Source organism: Pseudophryne corroboree, chromosome 5 (genome assembly GCF_028390025.1).
Source record: "Pseudophryne corroboree isolate aPseCor3 chromosome 5, aPseCor3.hap2, whole genome shotgun sequence".
NCBI classification, from domain to species: Eukaryota; Metazoa; Chordata; class Amphibia; order Anura; family Myobatrachidae; genus Pseudophryne; species Pseudophryne corroboree.
In genome coordinates, this window is record NC_086448.1 from 844,080,860 (window position 1) to 844,098,018 (window position 17,159).

Consider the following 17,159-nt stretch of genomic DNA (forward strand, 5'->3'; position numbering starts at 1 on the left):
CCCCCGTCCTAGTATATGCCTCTTACTGATCAGTAACAGGGCCCTGTATGTGTATAATATGCGCTGTCTCTATATCACACCATGTCCTCCAGTGTCCTATTCCCCCGTCCTAGTAAGTGACTCTTACAGATCAGTAACAGGACCCTGTGTGTGTATAATATGCGCTGTCTCTCTATATCACACCATTTCCTCCAGTGTCCTATTCCCTGGTCCTAGTATGTGCCTCTTACTGATCAGTAACAGGGACCCTGTATGTGTATAATATGCGCTGTCTCTCTATATCACACCATGTCCTCCAGTGTCCTATCCCCCCGTCCTAGTATGTGTCTCTTACTGATCAGTAACAGGACCCTGTATGTGTATAATATGCGCTGTCTCTCTATATCACACCATGTCCTCCAGTGTCCTATCCCCCCGTCCTAGTATGTGTCTCTTACTGATCAGTAACAGGACCCTGTATGTGTATAATATGCGCTGTCTCTCTATATCGCACCATGTCCTCCAGTGTCCTATCCCCCCGTCCTAGTATATGCCTCTAACTGATCAGTAACAGGGACCCTGTATGTGTATAATATGCGCTGTCTCCCTATATAACACCATGTCCTCCAGTGTTCTATCCCCCCGTCCTAATATGTGCCTCTTACTGATCAGTAACAGGGCCCTGTATGTGTATAATATGCGCTGTCTCTCTATATCACACCATGTCCTCCAGTGTCCTATCCCCCCGTCCTAGTATGTGCCTCTTACTGATCAGTAACAGGACCCTGTATGTGTATAATATGTGCTGTCTCTCTATATCACACCATGTCCCCCAGTGTCCTATCCCCCCGTCCTAGTATGTGCCTCTAACTGATCAGTAACAGGGACCCTGTATGTGTATAATATGCGCTGTCTCTCTATATCACACCATGTCCTCCAGTGTGCTATCCCCCCGTCCTAGTATGTGCCTCTTACTGATCAGTAACAGGGTCCCTGTATGTTTATATTATGTGCTGTATCTCTATATCACACCATGTCCTCCAGTGTCCTATCCCCCCGTCCTAGTACATGCCTTTTACTGATCAGTAACAGGGCCCTGTATGCGTATAATATGTGATTTCTCTCTATATCACACCATGTCCTCCAGTGTCCTATCCCCCTCCTAGTATGTGCCTCTTACTGATCAGTAACAGGACCCTGTATGTGTATAATATGCGCTGTCTCTCTATATCACACCATGTCCTCCAGTGTCCTATCCCCCCGTCCTAGTATGTGCCTCTTACTGATCAGTAACAGGGTCCTGTATGTGTATAATATGCGCTGTTTCTCTATATCACACCATGTCCTCCAGTGTCCTATCCCCCCGTCCTAGTATGTGCCTCTTACTGATCAGTAACAGGACCCTGTATGTGTATAATATGCGCTGTCTCTCTATATCACACCATGTCCTCCAGTGTCCTATCCCCCCGTCCTAGTAAGTGCCTGTTACTGATCAGTAACAGGACCCTGTATGTGTCTAATATGCGCTGTCTCTCTATATCACACCATGTCCTCCAGTGTCCTATCCCCCCGTCCTAGTATATGCCTCTTACTGATCAGTAACAGGGCCCTGTATGTGTATAATATGCGCTGTCTCTCTATATCACACCATGTCCTCCAGTGTCCTATTCCCCCGTCCTAGTATGTGCCTCTTACTGATCAGTAACAGGGACCATGTATGTGTATAATATGCGCTGTCTCTCTATATAACACCATGTCCTCCAGTGTCCTATCCCCCCATCCTAGTTTGTGTCTCTTACTGATCAGTAACATGCACCCTGTATGTGTATAATATGCGCTGTCTCTCTATATCACACCATGTCCTCTAGTGTCCTATCCCCCCGTCCTAGTATGTGCCTCTTACTGATCAGTAACAGGGTCCTGTATGTGTATAATATGCGCTTTCTCTCTATATCACACCATGTCCTCCAGTGTCCTATCCCCCCGTCCTAGTATGTGTCTCTTACTGATCAGTAACAGGGCCCTGTATGTGTATAATATGCGCTGTCTCTCTATATCACACCATGTCCTCCAGTGTCCTATCCCCCCGTCCTAGTATGCGCCTCTTACTGATCAGTAACAGGGTCCCTGTGTGTGTATAATATGTGCTGTCTCTCTATATCACACCATGTCCTCCAGTGTCCTATCCCCCCGTCCTAGTATGTGCCTCTTACTGATCAGTAACAGGGACCCTGTATGTGTATAATATGCGCTGTCTCTCTATATCACACTATGTCCTCCAGTGTCCTATCCCCCCGTCCTAGTATGTGCCTCTTACTGATCAGTAACAGGGACCCTGTATGTGTATAATATGCGCTGTCTCTCTATATCACACCATGTCCTCCAGTGTCCTATCCCCCCGTCCTAGTATGTGCCTCTTACTGATCAGTAACAGGACCCTGTATGTGTAAAATATGCGCTGTCTCTCTCTATCACACCATGTCCTCCAGTGTCCTATCCCCCCGTCCTAGTATGTGCCTCTTACTGATCAGTAACAGGACCCTGTATGTGTATAATATGCGCTGTCTCTCTATATCACACCATGTCCTCCAGTGTCCTATCCCCCCGTCCTAGTATGTGCCTCTTACTGATCAGTAACAGGACCCTGTATGTGTAAAATATGCGCTGTCTCTCTATATCACACCATGTCCTCCAGTGTCCTATCCCCCCGTCCTAGTATGTGCCTCTTACTGATCAGTAACAGGACCCTGTATGTGTATAATATGCGCTGTCTCTCTATATCACACCATGTCCTCCAGTGTCCTATCCCCCGTCCTAGTTTGTGTCTCTTACTGATCAGTAACATGCACCCTGTATGTGTATAATATGCGCTGTCTCTCTATATCACACCATGTCCTCCAGTGTCCTATCCCCCCAGCCTAGTATGTGCCTCTTACTGATCAGTAACAGGACCCTGTATGTGTATAATATGTGCTGTCTCTCTATATCACACCATGTCCTCCAGTGTCCTATCCCCCCAGCCTAGTATGTGCCTCTTACTGATCAGTAACAGGACCCTGTATGTGTATAATATGTGCTGTCTCTCTATATCACACCATGTCCTCCAGTGTCCTATCCCCCCAGCCTAGTATGTGCCTCTTACTGATCAGTAACAGGGGCCCTGTATGTGTATAATATGCGCTGTCTCTATATCACACCATGTCCTCTAGTGTCCTATCCCCCCGTCCTAGTATGTGCCTCTTACTGATCAGTAACAGGACCCTGTATGTGTATAATATGTGCTGTCTCTCTATATCACACCATGTCCTCCAGTGTCCTATCCCCCCAGCCTAGTATGTGCCTCTTACTGATCAGTAACAGGGGCCCTGTATGTGTATAATATGCGCTGTCTCTATATCACACCATGTCCTCCAGTGTCCTATCCCCCCAGCCTAGTATGTGCCTCTTACTGATCAGTAACAGGATCCTGTATGTGTATAATATGCGCTGTCTCTCTATATCACACTATGTCCTCCAGTGTCCTATCCCCCCGTCCTAGTATATGCCTCTTACTGATCAGTAACAGGGCCCTGTATGTGTATAATATGCGCTGTCTCTATATCACACCATGTCCTCCAGTGTCCTATCCCCCGTCCTAGTATGTGCCTCTTACTGATCAGTAACAGGGCCCTGTATGTGTATAATATGTGCTGTCTCTCTATATCACACCATGTCCTCCAGTGTCCTATCCCCCGTCCTAGTATGTGCCTCTTACTGATCAGTAACAGGGCCCTGTATGTGTATAATATGCGCTGTCTCTCTATATCACACCATGTCCTCCAGTGTCCTATCCCCCCGTCCTAGTATATGCCTCTTACTGATCAGTAACATGGTCCTGTATGTGTATAATATGCGCTGTCTCTCTATATCACACCATGTCCTCCAGTGTCCTATCCCCCCGTCCTAGTATGTGCCTCTTACTGATCAGTAACAGGACCCTGTATGTGTATAATATGCGCTGTCTCTCTATATCACACCATGTACCCCAGTATCCTATCCCCCCCGTCCTAGTATGTGCCTCTTACTGATCAGTAACAGGGTCCTGTATGTGTATAATATGTGCTGTCTCTCTATATCACACCATGTCCTCCAGTGTCCTATCCCCCCGTCCTAGTATGTGCCTCTTACTGATCAGTAACAGGACCCTGTATGTGTATAATATGCGCTGTCTCTCTATATCACACCATGTCCTCCAGTGTCCTATCCCCCCCGTCCTAGTACATGCCTCTTACTGATCAGTAACAGGACCCTGTATGTGTATAATATGTGCTGTCTCTCTATATCACACCGTGTCCTCCAGTGTCCTATCCCCCCGTCCTAGTATGTGCCTCTTACTGATCAGTAACAGGGTCCTGTATGTGTATAATATGCGCTGTCTCTCTATATCACACCATGTCCTCCAGTGTCCTATCCCCCCTTCCTAGTATGTGCCTCTTACTGATCAATTACAGGACCCTGTATGTGTATAATATGCGCTGTCTCTCTATATCACACCATGTCCTCCAGTGTCCTATCCCCCCTTCCTAGTATGTGCCTCTTACTGATCAATTACAGGACCCTGTATGTGTATAATATGCGCTGTCTCTCTATATCACACCATGTCCTCCAGTGTCCTATCCCCCCCGTCCTAGTACATGCCTCTTACTGATCAGTAACAGGACCCTGTATGTGTATAATATGTGCTGTCTCTCTATATCACACCGTGTCCTCCAGTGTCCTATCCCCCCGTCCTAGTATGTGCCTCTTACTGATCAGTAACAGGGTCCTGTATGTGTATAATATGCGCTGTCTCTCTATATCACACCATGTCCTCCAGTGTCCTATCCCCCCTTCCTAGTATGTGCCTCTTACTGATCAATTACAGGACCCTGTATGTGTATAATATGCGCTGTCTCTCTATATCACACCATGTCCTCCAGTGTCCTATCCCCCCTTCCTAGTATGTGCCTCTTACTGATCAATTACAGGACCCTGTATGTGTATAATATGCGCTGTCTCTCTATATCACAACATGTCCTCCAGTGTCCTATCCCCCCCGTCCTAGTATATGCCTCTTACTGATCAGTAACAGGACCCTGTATGTGTATAATATGCGCTGTCTCTATATCACACCATGTCCCCCAGTGTCCGAACCCCCCGTCCTAGTATATGCCTCTTACTGATCAGTAACAGGATCCTGTATGTGTAAAATATGCGCTGTCTCTATATCACACCATGTCCTCCAGTGTCCTATCCCCCCGTCCTAGTATGTGCCTCTTACTGATCAGTAACAGGACCCTGTATGTGTATAATATGCGCTGTCTCTATATCACACCATGTCCTCCAGTGTCCTATCCCCCCGTCCTAGTATGTGCCTCTTACTGATCAGTAACAGGATCCTGTATGTGTATAATATGCGCTGTCTCTATATCACACCATGTCCTCCAGTGTCCTATCCCCCCGTCCTAGTATGTGCCTCTTACTGATCAGTAACAGGACCCTGTATGTGTATAATATGTGCTGTCTCTCTATATCACACCATGTCCTCCAGTGTCCTATCCCCCCGTCCTAGTATGTGCCTCTTACTGATCAGTAACAGGACCCTGTATGTGTATAATATGCGCTGTCTCTCTATATCACACCATGTCCTCCAGTATCCTATCCCCCCGTCCTAGTATGTGCCTCTTACTGATCAGTAACAGGGACCCTGTATGTGTATAATATGCGCTGTCTCTATATCACACCATGTCCTCCAGTGTCCTATCCCCCCGTCCTAGTATGTGCCTCTTACTGATCAGTAACAGGACCCTGTATGTGTATAATATGTGCTGTCTCTCTATATCACACCATGTCCTCCAGTGTCCTATCCCCCTGTCCTAGTACATGCCTCTTACTAATCAGTAACAGGGTCCTGTATGTGTATAATATGCGCTGTCTCTCTATATCACACCATGTCCTCCAGTGTCCTATCCCCCCCCGTCCTAGTATGTGTCTCTTACTAATCAGTAACAGGACCCTGTATGTGTATAATATGTGCTGTCTCTCTATATCACACCATGTACCCCAGTATCCTATCCCCCCCGTCCTAGTATATGCCTCTTACTGATCAGTAACAGGACCCTGTATGTGTATAATATGCGCTGTCTCTATATCACACCATGTCCTCCAGTGTCCTATCCCCCCGTCCTAGTATATGCCTCTTACTGATCAGTAACAGGACCCTGTATGTGTATAATATGCGCTGTCTCTCTATATCACACCATGTCCTCCAGTGTCCTATCCCCCCATCCTAGTATGTGCCTCTTACTGATCAGTAACAGGGCCCTGTATGTGTATAATATGCGCTGTCTCTCTATATCACACCATGTCCTCCAGTGTCCTATCCCCCCGTCCTAGTATGTGCCTCTTACTGATCAGTAACAGGACCCTGTATGTATATAATATGCGCTGTCTCTCTTTCTCAGCGCCATGTCCCCGAGTGACTCCCAGATACAGAGCGTCTCTCGTTCCTCTCTACTGGCCTCAGAGTTTGCGTCTGCTGAGATGAGTCTGCATGCCATTTACATGCATGAGGTGAGTCTACATGCCATTTACATGCATGAGGTGAGCATACGTGCCATTTACATGCATGTGGTGCTTCTACATGCCATTTACATGCACGATGTGAGTCTACATGCCATTTACATGCATGAGGTGAGTCTACATGCCATTTACAAACATGTGAGTCTACATGCCATTTACATGCATGTGGTGAGTCTACATGCCATTTACATGCATGATGTGAGTCTACATGCCATTTACATGCATGAGGTGAGTCTACATGCATGTGGTGAGTCTACATGCCATTTACATGCATGTGGTGAGTCTACATGCCATTTACATGCATGAGGTGAGTCTACAAGCCATATACATGCATGTGGTGAGTCTACATACCATTTACATACATGTTGTAAATCTACATGCCATTTACATGCATGTGGTGAGTCCACATGCCATTTACATGTGTGTGGTGAGTCTACATGCTATTTACATGCATGTGGTGATTCTACATGCCATTTACATGCATGAGGTGAGTCTACAAGCCATGTACATGCATGTGGTGAGTCTACATACCATTTAGATACATGTTGTAAGTCTACATGCCATTTACATGCATGAGGTGAGTCTACATGCCATTTACATGCATGTGGTGAGTCTACATGCCATTTACATGCATGTGGTGAGTCTACATGCCATTTACATGCATGAGGTTAGTCTACAAGCCATATACATGCATGTGGTGAGTCTACATACCATTTACATGCATGTTGTAAATCTACATGCCATTTACATGCATGAGGTGAGTCTACATACCATTTACATGCATGTGGTGAGTCTACATGCCATTTACATGCATGTGGTGAGTCTACATGCCATTTACATGCTTGAGGTGAGTCTACGTGCCATTTACATGCATGAGGTGTGCATACATGCCATTTACATGCATGAGGTGAGTCTACATGCCAGTTACATGCATGAGGTGAGCATACATGCCATTTACATACACGAGGTGAGCATACATGCCATTTACATGCAAGAGGTGAGGATACGTGCCATTTACATGCATGAGGTGAGCATACATGCCATTTACATGCATGAGGTGAGTATACGTGCCAATTACATGCATGAGGTAAGCATACGTGCCATTTACATGCACGAGGTGAGCATACGTGCCATTTGCATGCACGAGGTGAGCATACGTGCCAATTACATGCACGAGGTGAGCCTACGTGCCATTTACATGCATGAGGTGAGCATACGTGCCATTTACATGCATGTGGTGAGCATACGTGCCATTTACATGCATGAGGTGAGCATACGTGCCATTTACATGCACGAGGTGAGCATACGTGCCATTTACACGCTACATTGTGTGGGCCAGCATGTAGGTGTACATACACTTATTTTGTGTTAATCTGTAATTCTGCTCATTTCAGGCCCCTAGTATACCTGTACAAAATCTTTACCTTGTCTGTTATAATTCCTACTTTCATTCCCCAGGTGCATCAGAATCAGGGGTCATCACAGCGCCCTCTAGGGTTGTGGCAGGTTGCAGACATGTCACCACATCAAAGACCTCACACAGGTGAACTATTACAGATAGCAACTAATCTCTGTATAATCTTTCCACAAAAATAAACTATATATTCCTCCAATACGGGAGGAGCCTGGAGGGGGCGCTACAACTGGCTACTGGTGGGAACCACAATTCCTTGCATTATGCCCCTCCCTCCTCCTTATACTATGAGGTATGTGCCCCTCCCTCTTCCTTATACTATGCGGTATGTGCCCCTCCCTCTTCCTTATACTATGCGGTATGTGCCCCTCCCTCTTCCTTATACTATGCGGTATGTGCCCCTCCCTCTTCCTTATACTATGAGGTATGTGCCCCTCCCTCTTCCTTATACTATGCGGTATGTGCCCCTCCCTCTTCCTTATACTATGCGGTATGTGCCCCTCCCTCTTCCTTATACTATGCGGTATGTGCCCCTCCCTCTCCCTTATACTATGCGGTATGTGCCCCTCCCTCTTCCTTATACTATGCGGTATGTGTACCTCCCTCTCCCTTATACTATGCGGTATGTGCCCCTCCCTCTTCCTTATACTATGCGGTATGTGCACCTCCCTCTTCCTTATACTATGCGGTATGTGCACCTCCCTCTTCCTTATACTATGCGGTATGTGCTCCTCCCTCTCCCTTATACTATGCGGTATGTGCCCCTCCCTCTTCCTTATACTATGCGGTATGTGCACCTCCCTCTTTCCTTATACTATGAGGTATGTGCCCCTCCCTCTTCCTTATACTATGCGGTATGTGCCCCTCCCTCTTCCTTATACTATGCGGTATGTGCCTCTCCCTCTTCCTTATACTATGAAGTATGTGCCCCTCCCTCTTCCTTATACTATGCGGTATGTGCACCTCCCTCTTCCTTATACTATGAGGTATGTGCACCTCCCTCTTCCGTATACTATGCGGTATGTGCACCTCCCTCTTCCTTATACTATGCGGTATGTGCCCCTTCCTCTTCCTTATACTATGCGGTATGTGCCCCTCCCTCTTCCTTATACTATGCGGTATGTGCCCCTCCCTCTTCCTTATACTATGAGGTATGTGCCCCTCCCTCTTCCTTATACTATGCGGTATGTGCCCCTCCCTCTTCCTTATACTATGCGGTATGTGCCCCTCCCTCTTCCTTATACTATGCGGTATGTGCCCCTCCCTCTTCCTTATACTATGCGGTATGTGCCCCTCCCTCTTCCTTATACTATGAGGTATGTGCCCCTCCCTCTTCCTTATACTATGCGGTATGTGCCCCTCCCTCTTCCTTATACTATGAGGTATGTGCCCCTCCCTCTTCCTTATACTATGAGGTAGGTGCCCCTCCCTCTTCCTTATACTATGAGGTAGGTGCCCCTCCCTCTTCCTTATACTATGAGGTAGGTGCCCCTCCCTCTTCCGTATATTATGCGGTAGGTGCCCCTTCCTCTTCCTTATACTATGCGGTATGTGCACCTCCCTCTTCCTTATACTATGAGGTATGTGCCCCTCCCTCTTCCTTATACTATGAGGTATGTTCCCCTCACTCTTCCTTATACTATGCGGTATGTGCACCTCCCTCTTCCTTATACTATGCGGTATGTGCACCTCCCTCTTCCTTATACTATGAAGTATGTGCCCCCCCTCTTCCTTATACTATGAGGTATGTGCACCTCCCTCTTCCTTATACTATGCGGTATGTGCTCCTCCCTCTTCCTTATACTATGCGGTATGTGCCCTCCCTCTTCCTTATACTATGAGGTATGTGCACCTTCCTCTTCCTTATACTATGAGGTATGTGCCCCTCCCTCTTCCTTATACTATGCGGTATGTGCCCCTCCCTCTTCCTTATACTATGAGGTATGTGCACCTCCCTCTTCCTTATATTATGAGGTATGTGCCCCTCCCTCTTCCTTATACTATGAGGTATGTGCCCTCCCTCTTCCTTATACTATGAGGTATGTGCCCCTCCCTCTTCCTTATACTATGAGGTATGTGCCCTCCCTCTTCCTTATACTATGAGGTATGTGCCCCTCCCTCTTCCTTATACTATGCGGTATGTGCCCCTCCCTCTTCCTTATACTATGCGGTATGTGCCCCTCCTTCTTCCTTATACTATGCGGTATGTGGCCCCTCCCTCTTCCTTATACTATGCGGTATGTGCACCTCCCTCTTCCTTATACTATGCGGTATGTGCCCCTCCCTCTTCTTTATACTATGCGCTATGTGCACCTCCCTCTTCCTTATACTATGAGGTATGTGCCCCTCCCTCTTCATTATACTATGAGGTATGTGCTCCTCCCTCTTCCTTATACTATGCGGTATGTGCACCTCCCTCTTCCTTATACTATGAGGTATGTGCCCCTCCCTCTTCCTTATACTATGAGGTATGTGCCCCTCCCTCTTCCTTATACTATGAGGTATGTGCCCCTCCCTTTTCCTTATACTATGAGGTATGTGCCCCTCTCTCTTCCTTATACTATGAGGTATGTGCCCCTCTCTCTTCCTTATACTATGAGGTATGTGCCCTCCCTCTTCCTTATACTATTCGGTATGTGCCCCTCCCTCTTCCTTATACTATTCGGTATGTGCCCCTCCCTCTTCCTTATACTATGCCAGGCCTGGCCAACCTGTGGCTCTCCAGATGTAGTGAAACTACACATCCCAGCATGCCCTGCCACAGTTTTAGCATTCCCTAATAGCAAAACTGTGGCAAGGCATGATGGGACTTGTAGTTTCACAACAGCTGGAGAGCCACAGGTTGGCCAGGCCTGTACTATGCGGTATGTGCACCTCCCTCTTCCTTATACTATGCGGTATGTGCACCTCCCTCTTCCTTATACTATGCGCTATATGCACCTCCCTCTTCCTTATACTATGAGGTATGTGCCCCTCCCTCTTCATTATACTATGAGGTATGTGCCCCACCCTCTTCCTTATACTATGAGGTATGTGCCCCTCCCTCTTCCTTATACTATGAGGTATGTGCCCCTCCCTCTTCCTTATACTATGAGGTATGTGCCCCTCCCTCTTCCTTATACTATGAGGTATGTGCCCTCCCTCTTCCTTATACTATTCGGTATGTGCCCCTCCCTCTTCCTTATACTATTCGGTATGTGCCCCTCCCTCTTCCTTATACTATGCGGTATGTGCCCCTCCCTCTTCCTTATACTATTCGGTATGTGCCCCTCCCTCTTCCTTATACTATTCAGTATGTGCCCCTCCCTCTTCCTTATACTATTCGGTATGTGCCCCTCCCTCTTCCTTATACTATGCGGTATGTGCACCTCCCTCTTCCTTATACTATTCGGTATGTGCCCCTCCCTCTTCCTTATACTATTCGGTATGTGCCCCTCCCTCTTCCTTATACTATTCGGTATGTGCCCCTCCCTCTTCCTTATACTATGAGGTATGTGCACCTCCCTCTTCCTTATACTATGAGGTATGTGCTCCTCCCTCTTCCTTATACTATGAGGTATGTGCACCTCCCTCTTCCTTATACTATGAGGTATGTGCACCTCCCTCTTCCTTATACTATGAGGTATGTGCTCCTCCCTCTTCCTTATACTATGAGGTATGTGCCCCTCCCTCTTCCTTATACTATTCGGTATGTGCCCCTCCCTCTTCCTTATACTATGAGGTATGTGCCCCTCCCTCTTCCTTATACTATGAGGTATGTGCACCTCCCTCTTCCTTATACTATGAGGTATGTGCACCTCCCTCTTCCTTATACTATGAGGTATGTGCACCTCCCTCTTCCTTATACTATGAGGTATGTGCACCTCCCTCTTCCTTATACTATGAGGTATGTGCTCCTCCCTCTTCCTTATACTATGAGGTATGTGCCCCTCCCTCTTCCTTATACTATTCGGTATGTGCCCCTCCCTCTTCCTTATACTATTCGGTATGTGCCCCTCCCTCTTCCTTATACTATTCGGTATGTGCACCTCCCTCTTCCTTATACTATGAGGTATGTGCACCTCCCTCTTCCTTATACTATGAGGTATGTGCACCTCCCTCTTCCTTATACTATGAGGTATGTGCTCCTCCCTCTTCCTTATACTATTCGGTATGTGCCCCTCCCTCTTCCTTATACTATTCGGTATGTGCCCCTCCCTCTTCCTTATACTATTCGGTATGTGCCCCTCCCTCTTCCTTATACTATTCGGTATGTGCCCCTCCCTCTTCCTTATACTATTCGGTATGTGCCCCTCCCTCTTCCTTATACTATTCGGTATGTGCCCCTCCCTCTTCCTTATACTATGCGGTATGTGCACCTCCCTCTTCCTTATACTATGAGGTATGTGCCCCTCCCTCTTCCTTATACTATGAGGTATGTGCACCTCCCTCTTCCTTATACTATGAGGTATGTGCTCCTCCCTCTTCCTTATACTATGAGGTATGTGCTCCTCCCTCTTCCTTATACTATTCGGTATGTGCCCCTCCCTCTTCCTTATACTATTGGGTATGTGCCCCTCCCTCTTCCTTATACTATTCGGTATGTGCCCCTCCCTCTTCCTTATACTATGAGGTATGTGCACCTCCCTCTTCCTTATACTATTCGGTATGTGCACCTCCCTCTTCCTTATACTATGAGGTATGTGCACCTCCCTCTTCCTTATACTATGAGGTATGTGCTCCTCCCTCTTCCTTATACTATTCGGTATGTGCCCCTCCCTCTTCCTTATACTATTCGGTATGTGCCCCTCCCTCTTCCTTATACTATTCGGTATGTGCCCCTCCCTCTTCCTTATACTATGAGGTATGTGCACCTCCCTCTTCCTTATACTATGAGGTATGTGCACCTCCCTCTTCCTTATACTATGAGGTATGTGCCCCTCCCTCTTCCTTATACTATGAGGTATGTGCCCCTCCCTCTTCCTTATACTATGAGGTATGTGCCCCTCCCTCTTCCTTATACTATGAGGTATGTGCCCCTCCCTCTTCCTTATACTATGAGGTATGTGCCCCTCCCTCTTCCTTATACTATGCGGTATGTGCCCCTCCCTCTTCCTTATACTATGCGGTATGTGCTCCTCCCTCTTCCTTATACTATGCGGTATGTGCCCCTCCCTCTCTCTGTAACACCACTGGACTCCCCAGTTTAGTCTCTCTTGTTACTGTCTTTGAGGTTCCAGTTATGCTCTCCCTCCATTTCTTCTGGTCTCTCTAGAATATTCCACCCAAAAGGTCCTTTTGCTCCTATCCTCTGGCCCTTCTGATCCCCTAGACCCCTCAGAATGGACACCATCCTGTCCTATGGGCTCTGATTATGGACCCCTCTGGCTTCTCTTCCTTGGGCTCTGCAGAATGGCTCCTCCTTTTCCTCTGGGCTCCCAGGAGTGGCCCCTCCGCCGCCCCTCTGAAGACCTCCACAGTCTGCACTCTGATTTCCCTGTCTCCCTCCTGCAGGAAATAGGTCTGGTTCTCTATCGGGATACCGTGGATTGCGTCTTGGTGGCTGGGAAGAGGAGGAAGAGCGCAGCGCACTGCAGTCAGCACCAGCGGGAGAGAGCACCGGCAGTACTGCGAGCAGTTAGCACATGTGATACTTGTGAGTAATGGGCTGGAGGATGGAGAACATTGGGTCTGCATTACACTGCATTATTCTCGGTCGGTTGAGGTCTCTATTCTGACAGTGCGGCGATATTACATAGGACAGCTTATGACAATACTGGTAGCAGCTCCGCAGTGCCATCACTTAGGGGGCAGGATCTGACGCAACGTGTAGTGTCCATATAAAGACGCTAGCGGAGGACTGTAATTCCCAGTGGTTTTGTGGCAGTTTTGCAATCCGCCAGAACACGACAGAGACGGCACACTATAGAATTGATGGAATATCAAAGCACCATCAGTGTTCTAGACCATAGAAAAAATAGCCCTGGCTGTGGCAGGAGGGTTGAAGCGCTACTCAGATTGCGGTCATCGGCGCAGGCTTCGTTAGTATAAAAAATCATTTAAAGGGTAAAAAATAGAGATCAGTAGCCAGCCCTGGATCCCTGAGCCTGATATTGGAAAATAGGAGGGACAAACGGTGTGCGAGTCCCTCTGGTTTCCAATAATAAGCACTTGGGGGGTTAACAGTATGGGAGGGGGGGTTAACGGTATGGGGGAGGGGGGGGGGCAGTCAGTGTCGCCAGTCCCTAATGGTCAGCACAGAGCTGCAGTCCCTATGGAATTTGGGTCACCTCTCCCAGGGGGCAACCACCCCTGTGGCTTTGGGTGTGGGGTATTAGAAACATAGTTAAATAGGCGGCCTACAAATCATGTAGAACCACTAGTGCCAGCATGCCCAGACATTAAAGGCCTGGTGGTACCTGCAGTCTGCTTATATAAAAGATAATAAAGACAGGAGACGCACATACTGAATGTTGTAGTAATTTATTCAGTAACCGCTCCCCCGCACCGTCCTCGTTCTCCAGGGTAATCTCAGCCGTTCAGGGACGGGCGCCATGTAGCATCCACAATCTTGGTAAAACAAACAACCTGATGAACTAGCGTGGAAGCGACGCTCTCAGCCAATCAGCACATGCCCTTCATTTCAATGGAGAGTGACCCTGTCACGCAGCGGTTCTCCACGTACCTAGTTCATCTGTTTTCCTTTGCCAATTGCCGGTGGGTTCTAAATGGCAGCGTACCTGCAGCTTAGATAACTGTGCCCCTGGCATCTCCCATATCTGAGAATGGCGACGGAGAGCGGTGACACGGAGATTCTGCATTATCACTGAACGCATTAGTTTTATTCCCCGCAGGTCCCTTCGCCAGATGTGCCCCACGGGTGATCATACATGGGATGGGACCTACCTGCTCCTGGCGGTATCCTGGCAGAAATCTCACGAAGGACTGACCCTGCCGCCCTCCTGTGTAACGCCCGCTGGCGGGGGCCCTATCTCCATGCTTCACAAAGGGACAGAGACTCCCTCTTGGATAAGATAATCCACGTTTGTAAAAGAAGAAATTAGAGTATTTATTTACAGTGTTATTATGTATCGCCTCAGAGAACCTCGTCCTGCTGGCAACGCTCTGTCCGTGATATCCGCTGTTAGCGTCTGCCCCACATTGGGCTTTCCCAGAGACTCTGCGCTGTGGGTGGACCGCGAGGACCCCGGCGCATTGTACTAACACTACACCTGAATGCAGCCAGCGATCCGTCAATGACCAGGACTGGAACATGGAACGTGGCTGGGACCTAACAGCAGACACTAGGACACAGTGTCCGTATTGTGCAGAATACAGGTTCCGCATGTGCTTCAGAAGTGCCTTTGGGACTGGGACGGGGGCCACCTGTCCTCCAATCATGGCACAGCTTTGTGCGCTAGTAAGGCTGCGTCGCGCAAACACATTTCATGTGCTGCTCTCATGAATGCCTCTAGGGGGCAGCACCTGCTTACTGAATCGCCTGCTGCTTTACCTCTCGGGGACATATCCCAGTTTTATATTCACTACAGCTGCTGCTACCTGTACTGCACCTGTGAAACGAGATGACAGCCCCAGTCGGCGACTCCAGCCCCCGCAGAACCCTGAGCTTTCCCCCAGTGTGCTCTGTAAGTGAGACAGATGATAGGGGGAGGAGCATATTCTCTATTACTTACAGATATATGGAAAGGTTTCCTTACAGTGAGAGAACTTTGTATTATCTGGTGACGTGTCCAGTGCAATAACACTAATATAACAGGCGCACAGGTGAGTGATCAGGGAGGACGGTGACATATACAGATATTACACCGGTATCAGGAATGTGCTTACAGATGGAGGCCGCTGTCCGGTTCTCCGCCATGCCACTGTAATATTTCAGGAGGTAAGAGGCGGCGGACATACACAGACAATATCTGGCTGCCTCCGGGTAGAGCCGGCCCACCATCGTATACCGGAGATTTCCCCCCCCCCCCCCCCACCCGGATATACCGCTCCCACGCCATAACGTGCATTGGTGATTAATAAATATAGTATTGTACGTGTAACATATCTGGTGCTCTCTGAGATCTCACGTGTTAGACTGTATACATCTATAGGTGCTCACATACAGTAGCCACAGAGTGACAACAGTGCCAAGCTGTGCCCATACAGAAGGTGGCAGTGCCAGCTGTTTACACCACACTGTGCTGTGCGATACAAATGGGCTGTAGCCCAACTCACTCTGCAATAAATGTTTACATACTTGTACATAGGAGACGCTTCAGTGTCTGTTTCCCTACTTATTATTGTGTCCCACTATATCTGTATACCAACAGCAGCAATGTACAGCAAATCATTACATCCCAGCTTATGTACAGGGAGCACCGGGACAGAACAGTGGTATATGTGCCTGGGTTACACCGGGAGAGAGCAGTAGTATATGTACCTGGGTTACACCGGGAGAGAGCAGTAGTATATGCGCCTGGGTTACACCGGGAGAGAACAGTAGTATATGCGCCTGGGTTACACCGGGAGAGAGAACAGTAGTATATGCACCTGGGTTACACCGGGAGAGAGCACAGTAGTATATGCGCCTTTGTTACACCGGGAGAGAGAACAGTAGTATATGCGCCTGGGTTACACCGGGAGAGAGAACAGTAGTATATGCGCCTGGGTTACACCGGGAGAGAGAACAGTAGTATATGCGCCTGGGTTACACCGGGAGAGAGAACAGTAGTATATGCGCCTGGGTTACACCGGGAGAGAGCAGTAGTATATGCGCCTGGGTTACACTGGGAGAGAGAACAGTAGTATATGCGCCTGGGTTACACCGGGAGAGAGCAGTAGTATATGCGCCTGGGTTACACCGGGAGAGAGAGCAGTAGTATATGCGCCTGGGTTACACCGGGAGAGAGCACAGTAGTATATGCGCCTGGATTACACCGGGAGAGAGCAGTAGTATATGTACATGAGTTACACCGGGAGAGAGCAGTAGTATATGTGCCTGGGTTACACCGGGAGAGAGCACAGTAGTATATGCGCCTGGATTACACCAGGAGAGAGCAGTAGTGTAAGTGCCTGGGTTACATCGGGTGAGAGCAGTAGTATATGTACATGAGTTACACCGGGAGAGAGCAGTAGTATATGCGCCTGGGTTACACCGGGAGAGAGAACAGTAGTATATGCGCCT

The 17,159-nt window shown here is 48.1% G+C and overlaps 1 pseudogene; it reads left to right on the forward strand.

Moving 5' to 3' along the window:
- LOC134928676 (autophagy-related protein 9A-like) overlaps positions 1-16,242 on the forward strand; it is a 179,556-nt pseudogene extending 163,314 nt beyond the window's left edge.
- The last annotated feature ends 917 nt before the right edge of the window (positions 16,243-17,159 follow it).